We start from the raw sequence: 12,673 nt of genomic DNA, 5'->3' as shown, positions 1-12,673 counted from the left end.
ATTTTCAGTTTGCTGAGTCACAGAGTGTTACCCAGAATTTTAAGTAGTCGGACAGACAGCAGCATCACTTTTCTTATATCTGAGAGGAATATCAAGGCAATATAAATTCAAAAAGCAGGGCTAAATAAAGGCTTCAAAAATCATCTCATGTCAAGGGTAGATCTCTCCTGGTTTTGATCAATGTCCTGTCATTTAAATTGTTCTTTTTTAAAAAAAACAACACCTTTGTAATGTAATGATAGGCTTTAAGGGAGAGGCTTTCTGGAGGAGTGGCAGGTTTCGACATTGTCAATGCCACTCTGGGAAAGCGTTCTAGACATTCAGAATTCCCAAATTCTGGGAGAAGTTCAGCAGGGTAATTTTTGCAGCAGTGCTACTCAGCATCCAAAGCAACTTCCTAGGAACCAGGTGCCATTGTGCCATAGGGATATTAATGAGAAGCATTATAGTAGCAAACCTGGAGAGTACAATTTGCTGCCATGTTAATTAAATCGCCATAGCGATTGTGTGTTTTTTTCCATAGTAAATGGTTTTTTCTGCAATCCTATACACACTTGCAAAGGAGCAAGCCTTCTGGTTTTGAGCAGTCATGTATAGCAGTGTTTCCCAACCTTTTCTGGGCAAAGGCACATTTGTTTCATGAAAAAAATCTCGAGGCACACCACCATGCCAGATGGGGAAAGGTCACTTTTTACCTTTTTATTTTTACACTTTTTATTTTTAAAAAAATAAAAAAATAGTAACAGCATAGAAGGTAATGGTTATCTCTTTGATGTCTGATGGGAGGGCATTCCACAGGGCGGGCGCCACTACCGAGAAGGCCCTCTGCCTGGTTCCCTGTAACCTCACTTTTCACAGTGAGGGAATTGCCAGAAGGCCCTTGGCACTGGATCTCAGTGTCTGGGCTGAACGATGGTGGCGGAGACGCTACTTCAGGTATACTGGACCGAAACCGCTTAGGGCTTTAAAGGTCAGCACCAACACTTTGAATTGTGCTCGGAAAGGTACTGGGAGCCAATGTAGGTCTTTCAAGACTGTCGTTACGTGGTCTCGGCGGCAGGTAGCAGCGCTCACAGCTTACGGACTGCACCGTGTAACAGGTGTCTGGCCCAGCAGCCTAAGGCGGACAAGCCACTGAAACAGGCATTCAGAATCCATTCATTTCATAAAACCTGCAGGGCTCAATCTCTGTGTTTGTGTATGTGTGTGTTTCTGTTTTGCCCAAGGGTCTGGGGGTGGGAGAGAGCTCTTTAGCATGATGCTTTTAAAACAATTAAATTATCAACAAACAAACCTGATGATACGAATAGCAACGTCAGGTGCTACCGGGGGGGGGGGGGAGAAGGGGGCCTACTCGGAAGTAAATACTGCGTCCAGGCGCAATTAGCGCTGATTTAAGGTGCACCAAGACTGCCTAAAAACCTCACCAAAGATATGCAACAAAGCGCTTCATTGCAGAGGGGAGAGTTTGTGCACCGTGGAGGCTGGAGGCCTTCTATTCTACATGTGGGGGTTGGGGGGGCGAGGAAAATGTGCTCCGTGGGGGGGCGGGGAAGGCAAGAAAAGGAGCTGAGCTCTAACTATAGGCTCCCACGCTTGAGCAGGCCTGATTCGGTGGGGCGGACCACCCTCTCTCCTGGAGGAGGAGGAGGAAGAGGAGGAGGAGATTCCCATCCACGGCGTGGCCTCCCGCGCTCCTGAACGGGAAATCTCTGCAGCCCAAGACTCTCTGCGAGGCAGCTCCTCCCTTCCTGCCTTGAGCCGCCGCCAGCCGCGCCCCCCTCCCCAGTTATCTGCTGCCTGCCAAGCCCCGCCCCTCTTCATTGTCCTCCCCTTCTGTTTATTCCCCTTCCTCCATCCCTCGCTTTTTTCCTCTCTTTCCTTTTTTAAAAAAAATATTTTCTCTTCCCCTTCTTTTTTTCCACCCTTTCTTTTTTCTCTTTCTCCCCCCCCCCTCCCCGCCCTCCTGGGTTAAAGGATTTGAGCAATGGGTCTGGAGGTGGAGCTCGTCGGAGGATTAGCCCGACTCGCCCGCCTCCCTCCCACGGCACACTAGGCAACGTCCGGCAGCACACTAGTGTGCCGCGGAACACCGGTTGGGAAACACTGATGTATAGGACTGCACCTTTTAAAATTTTCATTTCATTGATATTTGTTTGTTTGTTTATATCAAAGGCCTGTGAGAGGAGCATTCATGTTGGGGGAAGCTTTTCCAAAACAGGTATTTTTAAGGGATATGAGCCCAATAGTCTCCTGTTGTACCAATAACTCCCTTGCATGCCTGGCCATGAGTGCAATGGAATGGTTGGTTCTCCATAGATACTTAAATGCTCATAAACTACACTGTGTACATGTGTTTATATGGCGTTGCATGAACCAGGTACTCTGCCTATTGTGGGGACACAGATAATGCAGAGTCCATGCTGTGAGCTCCTTAAATTCGGGGGGGGGGGGTTAAAGTGTGTGTGTCATAGCTGTCAAGCGTCCCTTATTTGGCGGGACAGTCCCTTATCCCAGTGCCATGTCCCGTTGCTGTCCCTTATTGATGATGTCCCTTAAATAAGCTACTGGAGGTAATGGGGCCCTTTCTATGTCCAGCTGCCCTTTGCCAACAACAAATTGTTGCTTTTTTGTGTTGAATATATGCTATGTGGTAATTTATGGACCTAATAGGTATCTAAAGCCATTTGCACGCAACAAAATATGTATTCTATCAAAGTAATTGTTGATCCCTTATTTTGGCTGCTGATCCCTTATTTTCGAGGCTGCTGGTCCCTTATTTTCAAATCTGTAAGTTGACAGCTATGGTGTGTGTGTGTGTGTGTGTGTGTGTGTGTGAGAGAGAGAGAGAGAGAGAGAGAGAGAGAGAGACTATTTTGTGTTATTCAAGAGCTTTAAACCCTTTAGGCAGTAATCCTATACTCACTTCTCTGGGAACAAGTCTCACTAAACTCAGTAGGACCTACATCTCAGGAGACATGCATAGGACTGTACTGCAAGCCTGCAAGTCTTTACAAAATTTACCTGGAAGCATGCCCTAGTGGGACTTACTTTTGAGCAGACATGTACAGGATGGTGCTTTTAAAGAGCCTCGGCAGCCATAGTATAAAAAGCTTTCAAAGAGAAGCAAAAAATGTCAGAGTCCAGTTGAAAATCTCCCATCGTTTGTAGAGTTTCTGTGAAGGTTTCAGTGCTGCAATGCAGTGGTATTTTAGAGAAACAGAATGTGAAATGGAAGCAAGCGGAAGGCATTGTTGGTTACAGAGCTGCGAGGAGATATTTTTTTTTCTCAAATGGCTGCTGATTTGTTTTTTGATCCATATCTCTGAAACCTTTAGCCTATAACAAAAACCACACATACAAAAAACCACAGTGTCCTTCACTGCATGGTTAAAATGCCCCTCTTGGGATCTGTGCATATTCTTTCATTCTGTGAGTTATTGCAGTGAAACTGTGCTTCATTCCAGGCCCTGTTTAAAGTCCTGGTTCTGACCTTTCACACCTTCACAGCCTAGGAGCAGCTTGCTTGAAAGATCACCTGGATCTATATATGTCTGGTGTTATAGGAAAATCATTGGGCTCACTTGGGTTGCCAAACAAAGATAGCAGCCAGGAATATAGGAGCAAAACAGCAGCTTGTAGGCCTGATCTTTATTAAAAGAACTGTTGCAACAGGACTTCTACCCACCACATGGAAGAAGCAGGAAGAAGCCCCGACCAAAGGATGGCTCCCTTTTTTTAATAACTTTCCCTTTTTACCCACAACACCCTTAGTGAAGCATCACACATACATCATATATACATCACAACTATGTCATAATCTGGGAGGGGTCTTCTGGCAGAAACCTGAGCATTCCTCTCCTGCCGGTCAAGTTAATCACACCCCTTTGTCTTGACCAAGATCCTAATCAACTGAGGTTGGGTTTTACTATTGTTTCTGGAATAGCTACCTGTCTGGCACTCAGGGCCTGGATGCCAGCTATTATCTCCCATGCAAGAGGCTGCTGACTATGTGGTGTCAGGCTTGAGGGATTATGGCTGCCCACATCCCAGACTCCCCCCCCCCCCTTGGTAGCCATTTCTTTCCTGAGCAGAACAAAGTTGGAATTGCGCAAATCCGATACTGGAGCAATTTTTATATGACTTTCCTAAAGTTTTCCCATTGAGCCCGTTGGTGGTGTTTGGTCGTTTAGTCATGTCCGACTCTTCGTGACCCCCTGGACCAGAGCACGCCAGGCACTTCTGTCCTCCACTGCCTCCCGCAGTTGGATCAAACTCATGCTGGTAGCTTCAAGAACACCATCCAACCATCTCATTCTCTGTTGTCCCCTTCTCCTTGTGCCCTCCATCTTTCCCAACATCAGGGTCTTTTCCAGGGAGTCTTCTCTTCTCATGAGGTGGCCAAAGTATTGGAGCCTCAGCTTCAGGATCTGTCCTTCCAGTGAGCACTCAGGGCTGATTTCCTTCAGAATGGATAGGTTTGATCTTCTTGAAGTCCATGGGACTCTCAAGAGTCTCCTCCAGCACCATAATTCAAAAGCATCAATTCTTTGGCTATCAGCCTTCTTTATGGTCCAGCTCTCACTTCCATACATCACTACTGGGAAAACCATAGCTTCATCACTACAGGTGCTGAAAAGTGCCCTCTGCCTTTGACCTCTTTGCTCTCCTACTTTCAAGGCCCGCCATGTTCTGGGAGAGGGGGGCTCTGGAATGCTTTCTAAAGACACTGAGTCCGCCAGCTGTCACTCCCCTGATACTGCTTCTTCTTCTTCCTTCTCCTCCTCTCCCATTATTCCCCAGCTTTCCCCCTCATCTTCCTCTGAGCTGTGACATCCCTCAAACCCCTGTTGTAATTCTGAACTGTCTTCTTCTTCTCTGGAAGGGTCAGGCTGGGGAGGCGGTCTCTACCATTCCTCCTCTGCCTAGTCCCTGACAAGTACAATCTGTAGAAGAGAGGATCAGGAATAACAGGAAAACTGCAACTCTACGAAATCAAATCACAGCCTTATTCTCCTGCTTTGTTTTCAGAGCTATTCCCTTACAAGGGAGTAGTGATTTCATAACTGAACATATGCACAGCAGTTGGTAAGCTGATTTCCCTCCATTATTTTATTTTATTTTATTTTTTCACCGAAACAAAATGAATCCCATCCAAAATGCAGTCCTACTAATTGGAAGTCCATAAGAAGAACCCACCTTTTGGGGCCATGGCAGTTCGCCATGAAAAGTTCAAGCTTATTCCCATTGATTCTAGGGGCCACTCCACACAACAGAGCCAGGCAACCGTGTTGTTATATGTCACTACAGTGGTACCTCGGGTTACATACGCTTCAGGTTACATACGCTTCAGGTTACATACGCTTCAGGTTACAGACTCCGCTAACCCAGAAATAGTGCTTCAGGTTAAGAACTTTGCTTCAGGATGAGAACAGAAATCGTGCTCCGGCAGCGTGGCAGCAGCAGGAAGCCCCATTAGCTAAAGTGGTGCTTCAGGTTAAGAACAGTGTCAGGTTAAGTACGGACCTCCGGAACGAATTAAGTATTTAACCCGAGGTACCACTGTACTATCTGATTTTGCTGCAGCGCAAATTGGAGCGCAAATTCAGACCAGCCGTGTTTCCCTTATTTAATGCAGCAGAGTGCTTTATGATCTTTATGGCTCTAACCCTGGCAGCTCCCATAGCTGTTACTATGCATTTGTGTGGACTCAGGGGGAGTCATTCTTTGACCACCTGCCCACCCTTCCCTCCCTTGTGTGGCGTTTCAAACTGCTCTCATTTTCAGAAGAAGCTTTCTGGAACATAGGAAGCTGCCTGGTACTAAGCCACTGGTCCACTTAGCTCAGTTCTGTCTACTCTGTCTGGCCGCAGTTCTCCCGGGTTTCAGGCAGGGGACAATCCCATCTTTGCATGGAAATGCTGGAAATTGACCTTGAGGCTTTCTGCATCCAAGACCAAGACTATACAACTGAGCCACTGCCTTTCCCCAGCTACAGTCCTTCTGTGACACAAGGATGGAAAGAGTATTATTTTGGGGGATATCAGAAATCCAGCTGTGTGCAGTCCTCTTGGGTTTTGGCCTTTTTTATCCACCAGCTCAGCTTCTATGATGCCAGTGAGGAATATTCCAATTTCACATAGTGGAAATAGACACCAGGACTGAAAGTGAGATCACTTGCCAAGAATTTCCAGTAAGGACAGGCTAGACTGGAATTTAACAAAAAATAAAGACAAGTATGCTAGGGCACCGATCAACATATATTGACAGGAAAACATTTGCCTTCCCACAGGGATGCTTGCAATATCTTTGTGGGGAGCGGGTACACGACATTTACAGGGGTAGGAGAGGGGTAAAGTCCTGTTGCACAAGTGCTAATCCTTGCACTAGAACAATTACTTAGTTGAAGGCTGCCCACGATAGTACGTCATACTCCCTTCCTCTCATGCCCTCAGAAGTGCATGTTTTCAAATCCGATTTGAATATAATGTGCCACATTAATTTCTACTTATTTCAGTAGGCTGAATCTCTTTCCCAGTGCCTTTTTAGAAATGCATTCAGACATGGCTCGAGATTTTTGAGATTATTACAGTGCCACCAGAGTATTTAGTGAGAATATATTAAAAATAATCTGCATTCTGATGTGTAGAAGGTGGCAGCAGCACTCAGAAGGAATTGTAAGGCCATGCACACATTAGCATCTTAAAATGCTGTGGGATAAACAGCCTCATATAACCAATATGCTTAAGTCTAATTAATGCATGGACAGGTTAATACCATAGAGTAAGCTGTTCTGCTAGGCTTCACCACTGTCTAGCTGAGAAGCTCAGTGTGCAAAGAGGTTTGAGCTGGTTGCTCTAGCTCAACCGCATGGCTCTCACAAGCCTCTCTTGAGTTCTTATATCAATAATTGAGGAATTTCCACCACTTGGTAACTAAGCTAAGTTTTACTGCCTGTGCAACATTTCTGACTGATGTATGAAAAAACACAAGAATCAGACCTTTGAAGAGTTTGTAAATCAAGCATTTTTAAACTTACCAAATGTGTAGTCTTTTCCTATGCTGGAGGAAGTGGGAAACTCTGGAAAGAACTTGGAAGGGCATATTTTAATGATCTAACAGCTTATATTTCCACACTGTACTTTGCTGCACATTCTTTGACTTTAAATCTCTGCTGGGGTTCTTTCACCAAAGAGTACTTGCCCACACAGAGGGCAAGAGCCAAGTACATTTGGAGGGCTAAGTTGGCTGGGGCAGGGTAGTGGGTCCTGCCACCTGCTTTTTGGTTTGAGTTTATAACTTTATTCTAACAAGACTCCCACGCCTCAGACTAGCTCTGCAAGGGCTTTCAATTTGCTCCAAACTTGGATCTTGGCATCCAGGAATGGATGGTTTGGTTTCCCTCCCTCTTTAACCTCCCACCCCAGAACTCTTAATCATTAAGGTGTCATCTGTTCATGCACTGTCATCCATGCATGTGCAATGGCCATCTCAAATGTACACACCTCAGTTTAACTGCAAACTGAACATGGTTTACATTTTTAAATCTGATGGAAGCTGGTTTGAGGGGAAACACTTCATATACTATTTCTCAAGTGTGCATGCACACCAAAGCTAATTCCAATAACAATCTTAAAGGAAAGGTAAAGGGACCCCTGACCATTAGGTCCAGTCGTGACCGACTCTGGGGTTGCGGCGCTCATCTCGGCTTTATTGGCCGAGCGTACAGCTTCCGGGTCATGTGGCCAGCATGACTAAGCCGCTTCTGGCGAACCAGAGCAGCGCATGGAAACGCCGTTTACCTTCCCGCCGGAGCAGTACCTATTTATCTACTTGCACTTTGATGTGCTTTCGAACTGCTAGGTTGGCAGGAGCAGGGACCGAGCAACGGGAGCTCACCCCGTCGTGGGGATTCGAACCACCGACCTTCTGATCGGCAAGTCCTAGGCTCTGTGGTTTAACCCACAGCGCCACACGCATCCCATAACAAACTTAGTTGGTCTCTAAGGTGCTACTGGAAGGATTTTTAAAATTTTGTTTTGACTACGGCAGACCAACATGGCTACCTAACTGTATCAAGAAACTACAGGATAAATATGGCTTGTGATGAAATGTCAGGTGTACAAGGATTCAAAAGACAAATCTTGGACAAAAAAATAGCCTGTGGCTTGCTTGCTTTTTTTCCTGGCTCAAATGCTAGGCACTTGGGTTATTTATTTATTTATTCATTAGATTTATATTCCACCTTTCCTCCAAGGAGCTCAAAATAGCACCACACATGGTTTCCCCCCTTCCCAATTCATCTTCACAACAACCCTATGAGACAGGTTAGGCTAAGAGACACTGACTGCTCCAAGGTCACCCAATGACCCCATGTCTCCCAGCTCCTAGTTCAACACTCTTAACCACTACACCACATTGCCTCATGTGGCATGAACCTGGCTTTCTTGGAGCTGTAACATGCACAGAGCACAACTAGTGGAATGCATGCAAAACCCTTTTGAACATTTGTTCCCTTCACTTGTCATTTCTACACTGAAGGAAACCTTACTTGACCTGGCTGCCTCTAGCCCTTAAATGCTTGGCGTTGCCAACGCCCGCCAAAACCCACTTCCTTACCAGGCAAGGCCCATTTCCTGTTTCTTCCCCACATCCCTCATGATGTAATCTCCCGCAAGACCAGGGAACTTGTCTCTGTTGCCTGGTAACGCGGCCGACATTCCCCTCCCAGACTCAGCTTCAGGGCCACCCCCACACATCTGTTAGGCATCCTCAGCCTTTTTTTAAAAAAAACAACAACTAGCAATTGAATTGAGAGCCAGATGGAATGATACATTTAATAACATTTCCTTCAAATGGAGATTGGAGATGTGGTGCAAAAGAACCGCAACACCACATTGCAGGTGATCAGGTGGACTTCAGCACATGGGTCAATGAGTCTGTGGAGAATGGGGGAAGTGGAGTTAGATAGGAACCTCAGCACATCTTCTATAAATAATGATATAATAATTTACTTACCGTATATCTTGCTCTTCTGCTAAAAAATACCCTGGAGATGATCAAGATGGTATATGTGGTTCTCCCCATTTCATCTTTGAAATAGGGTAGGCTGAGAGATAATAATAATTTATTTCCCCAGCTACTCTGGGCAGCTCCCAACAGAATATTTAAAACACGATAAAACATCAGACATTAAAAATTTCCCAATACGGGGCTGCCTTCAGATGTCTTCTGAAAGTCAGATAATTGTTTATTTCCTTGACATCTGTTTGGAGGGCATTCCACAGGGTGGGTGCCACTACTGAGAAGGCCCTCTCTCTGGTTCCCTGTAGCTTCACTTCTTACAGTGAGGGAACTGTCAGAAGGACCCTCGGGGCTGGACCTCAGTGTCCGAGCTGAACAATGGGGGAGGAGACTGTAACTGGCCCAAAGCCACCCAGTGAATTTCATGGCCTAGTGGGGATTTGAACCCTGGTCTACCAGCTCCTAGTCCCCTACTGTACCGGCTACACTACACTGGTCATAAAACCATATAATGTCATAATATGGTTCGCTAATGCTTTTCCCTGGACATTGCAAATCACACAGGCACTGTGGGAGACCAGAACTGGCACCCAGCATATGCCCTTTGCATCACCTGTGTTTGCAAATCTTTCAGTAGCGTGAGTGGCATGATACTATACTATGGAGCAACCACACACACCCTTGCTCCATATGGCCTTTACACTATGGTTCACAAGTGTGGCCTTGTGCTCTGGATCATTGCACAAAAGCCTCAAAGATCTCCAAAGACGGCACCTAAATAAAGATTTTCATGAGCTGTCCTTACAAATACGTATCTTTTGGAAGGTGAAGTTAGGGGGCCTAAGTTATGTTTAACTTGTTCCAAAAGTGTCATCCTATCTCACTTCATTCAATGGGAGTTTTGCTGTTGCATTCGAAAGAAGGAAGGACTGTTCTCACAGCCAACATAATCTGGAAAACCTGGCAAAATCAGGCTCTTGTTGGAGCAGCAGCACAGATCACACAGACTGTTGAAGAGTCTTCGTTATTACTTGTTGTTCCTTTCCTTGTCACAGACCTCCTTTTCCTCATTTTAGAACACCTGTATTTAAATGAGGGGTTTTTTTGTTTGTTTTTGGATGGAAGAGCTGTCCTTTCCTGGGTTTTCAGTGCACAATTAACTATCAAACTTTTGGTGGGGAGGGAGGGGTGAAGGAGAAACAGCAATGCAGAAGGGGGGCAAATAATCTGAATTTCTGCTTTTCTCCATGTCCCACACAAGCTCAGTGCTTGACAGGCACACTTTTAAATTTTGCATGGTATTTGATCTCTCTCCTGGAGGGCCACATGAATCCAGCCAGAAATGTTTTTTAGTGGGGGGAGATACATTTCAGTCTCAATTCATAAGGAAGCTTAGTTTCTTTATCATTCTGCTATACTGAAGTAAGCATGCAATGGTGTGATTGATGCTTGCTTGTCTTAATAATCTAGGAGTAATACTTTACGTATGTCATTAGATATGGATTAAATAGAATGTGGCATTTGGGCAGATAAGAGCAAGAAAGCCTTCTCAGAGTTTAGCTTAAGCTTTTAAAATGAGCAAAATAGATACGATCTGAGAAATTTGGATTCATTCCATCAGTGCACTGCTGTTCTTTAGACTAAGAGTTTTTATATATTGTAAATATAAAAAATAACTTTTGAGGTATTAACAGCTACTGTATATTGTAAAGCTAGCGACAGGAATGTAAAAACAAAACAACAACAAGGCGATTTTGTTTGCATTCCCTTTGCTAAGGAGGTGGGGTCCCAACCAGGCGGATTGGCATAAGTAAAGCCCCTATGCAAAGTTGGCTTGCTTGGTTGGGGCACAGAAAACAACACAGAGAAGGAGAGAGAAATCTTACATAAAAATAGAAGCCCACGTCGACGGGCCATATATGGAGTACTGGAGACTTCAGAGGGATACCCTATTCGGACCACCCCTTTGGCGAAAACAAATCATTACCGCATTATTGCTCTCCCTCCCCGCCCCCAACCAAAGCTTCAGCTAACAAATGCCCTGCAAAGGTGAGCAAGATATCTTCAGGCTACGGCATGCACTAGGAAAGGTCACGCCCCGTCGTGTCTCCTTTAAATAATTTTAAAACAGATTTATCGCTTTTAATAACCGGTGGAGCAAAATGCAAAGGATTGCGGTACAGTGCAGCAACAGCAGCAGCTTCTGATGAGTCAAGCTCCCACAGACGCCAGCCTGCCTCTCCAGTTCCCCGCGCCCCCACCCGCGCGAGCCCTCCTTTCCCTCTCCTCCTCCCCTCAGTAGATGTCTATTAAAAGCTGCTGACGTTGGGAACGACGGCCATCTTTGATGAGGGCACAGCTCCCATTCCATTGAAGAAGGAGACTCGGGGAGGTCAGCAGCGGCTGTGCTTACTTCTCGACTGCAGCAGTGCACCCCCGTCTCACATTCTTCGTCGGAGGCGACCGGACAGAGCTCTTCTGCAGCCAAGGTAAGAGAAGCACCGGATAAAAGCCTCATAGGAAGCCTTTTCTCCCCCCGCTTCCGCCGCTCGCAAAGGTGTGGAGGAAATATATTGTTGGGAGAGCTGTAATCTCACCAACCATGTTGTTGTTTTCTGACTGAGCAAAGAAGAGGAAAGGAGAAGAAATGAAACCCTATTTCACACGGCCGATTTTATTATTATTCTTATTATTTTATGTTGCTGTGCGTTTTAAGAGTTTTCCTGCAGCCTTAACTCTTTGTGCGTGAGGGGGCGGTTTAGGGAGAGAATACTTAAACCTATATCGTTTCCTTCTTTTAAGATATGGTGGTTGTTTTCCTGTCTGGGAACAACCAACCTCTCTCTCCCGCGTTGTGGTGCATGGCTCTCGTCTGCGAATCTGGCGCTGGAGTGTCGAGGTGGGATACGATATCGGGCGGAGGTTGGGGTTTTCTTTTCGGTTGTTTTGCCTCCCCGCCCTCCACATTAGCCGACAGCCTTCAATGGCAGATAGAGGTTCAGCACCCTGGATAGCGGCTACGGCTGCGGACTGCGTCGCCACGGCGGTAGAAATCCATCAGGGCAGCTTGCGCAGCGGAAAGCTTTACTGCAGCAGTGGGCTTCGATTCAGCACCTCGGACAGCTATGGAGCACGTAGGGTCGTGGTCAGGACCTTGGACAGCGCTCGCCTGGTTGCAGAGACCCGATTTGCAAATAACTGCAAAATGATAACGTGAGGGGGGGGGGGGGTTTAGAAGGCAGGGGACTGAAACCAAACTTAAATATGTCGGACAGATTGTATGTGCGCGTATAGAGGCACATTAAAATCTTTAAAAGGCGACTCCGATCTAGTCCCAAGTTTCCAGCTTCTCCTTTGCGTCTTTTTGTCAACAATGCTTTACCCCCCGCACCCGCCCAGCGGTGCCTCTGTTTACACGCCATCACCCGAGATCACGCTGTTTCTCCATCTCGGAATATCCGCATTCATCGCCACTTAGGACAGGCAAAAAGTATTTCCTAACCTCCGTATTGCAGAGTCCAGAGCTGCGAACCCTCGGCTTTTCGTCCCGTCCCCCCCCCCCAAAAAAAGTGGATCCTCGTTTTCCTGCGAGGAAAGCCTGTGTTTAAGCGGATGAATTCTAAAAGGTGACGGGGGAGGGGAAGGCGGT

At 46.1% G+C, this 12,673-nt stretch overlaps 1 protein-coding gene and 1 long non-coding RNA gene across 3 annotated transcripts in view; both read left to right on the top strand.

Moving 5' to 3' along the window:
• Positions 1-12,673, top strand: part of LOC310703557 — a 453,580-nt gene that overhangs the window by 88,970 nt on the left and 351,937 nt on the right. The window lies entirely within an intron of this gene.
• The window catches only part of SNAP25 (synaptosome associated protein 25), an 80,483-nt gene continuing 79,172 nt past the window's right edge, over positions 11,363-12,673 (top strand). The window contains exon 1 of one of the 2 annotated variants that reach the window (XM_083495929.1): positions 11,363-11,513. The gene's annotated coding sequence lies outside the window, so the exon portion shown is untranslated. The remainder of the gene's footprint in view (positions 11,514-12,673) is intronic. The other variant, XM_083495928.1, reaches the window with a different exon arrangement.

This window comes from Podarcis liolepis, assembly GCF_965112155.1.
Source record: "Podarcis liolepis genome assembly, chromosome: 3".
NCBI classification, from domain to species: Eukaryota; Metazoa; Chordata; class Lepidosauria; order Squamata; family Lacertidae; genus Podarcis; species Podarcis liolepis.
This window is presented reverse-complemented; position numbering and strand designations above follow the sequence as displayed.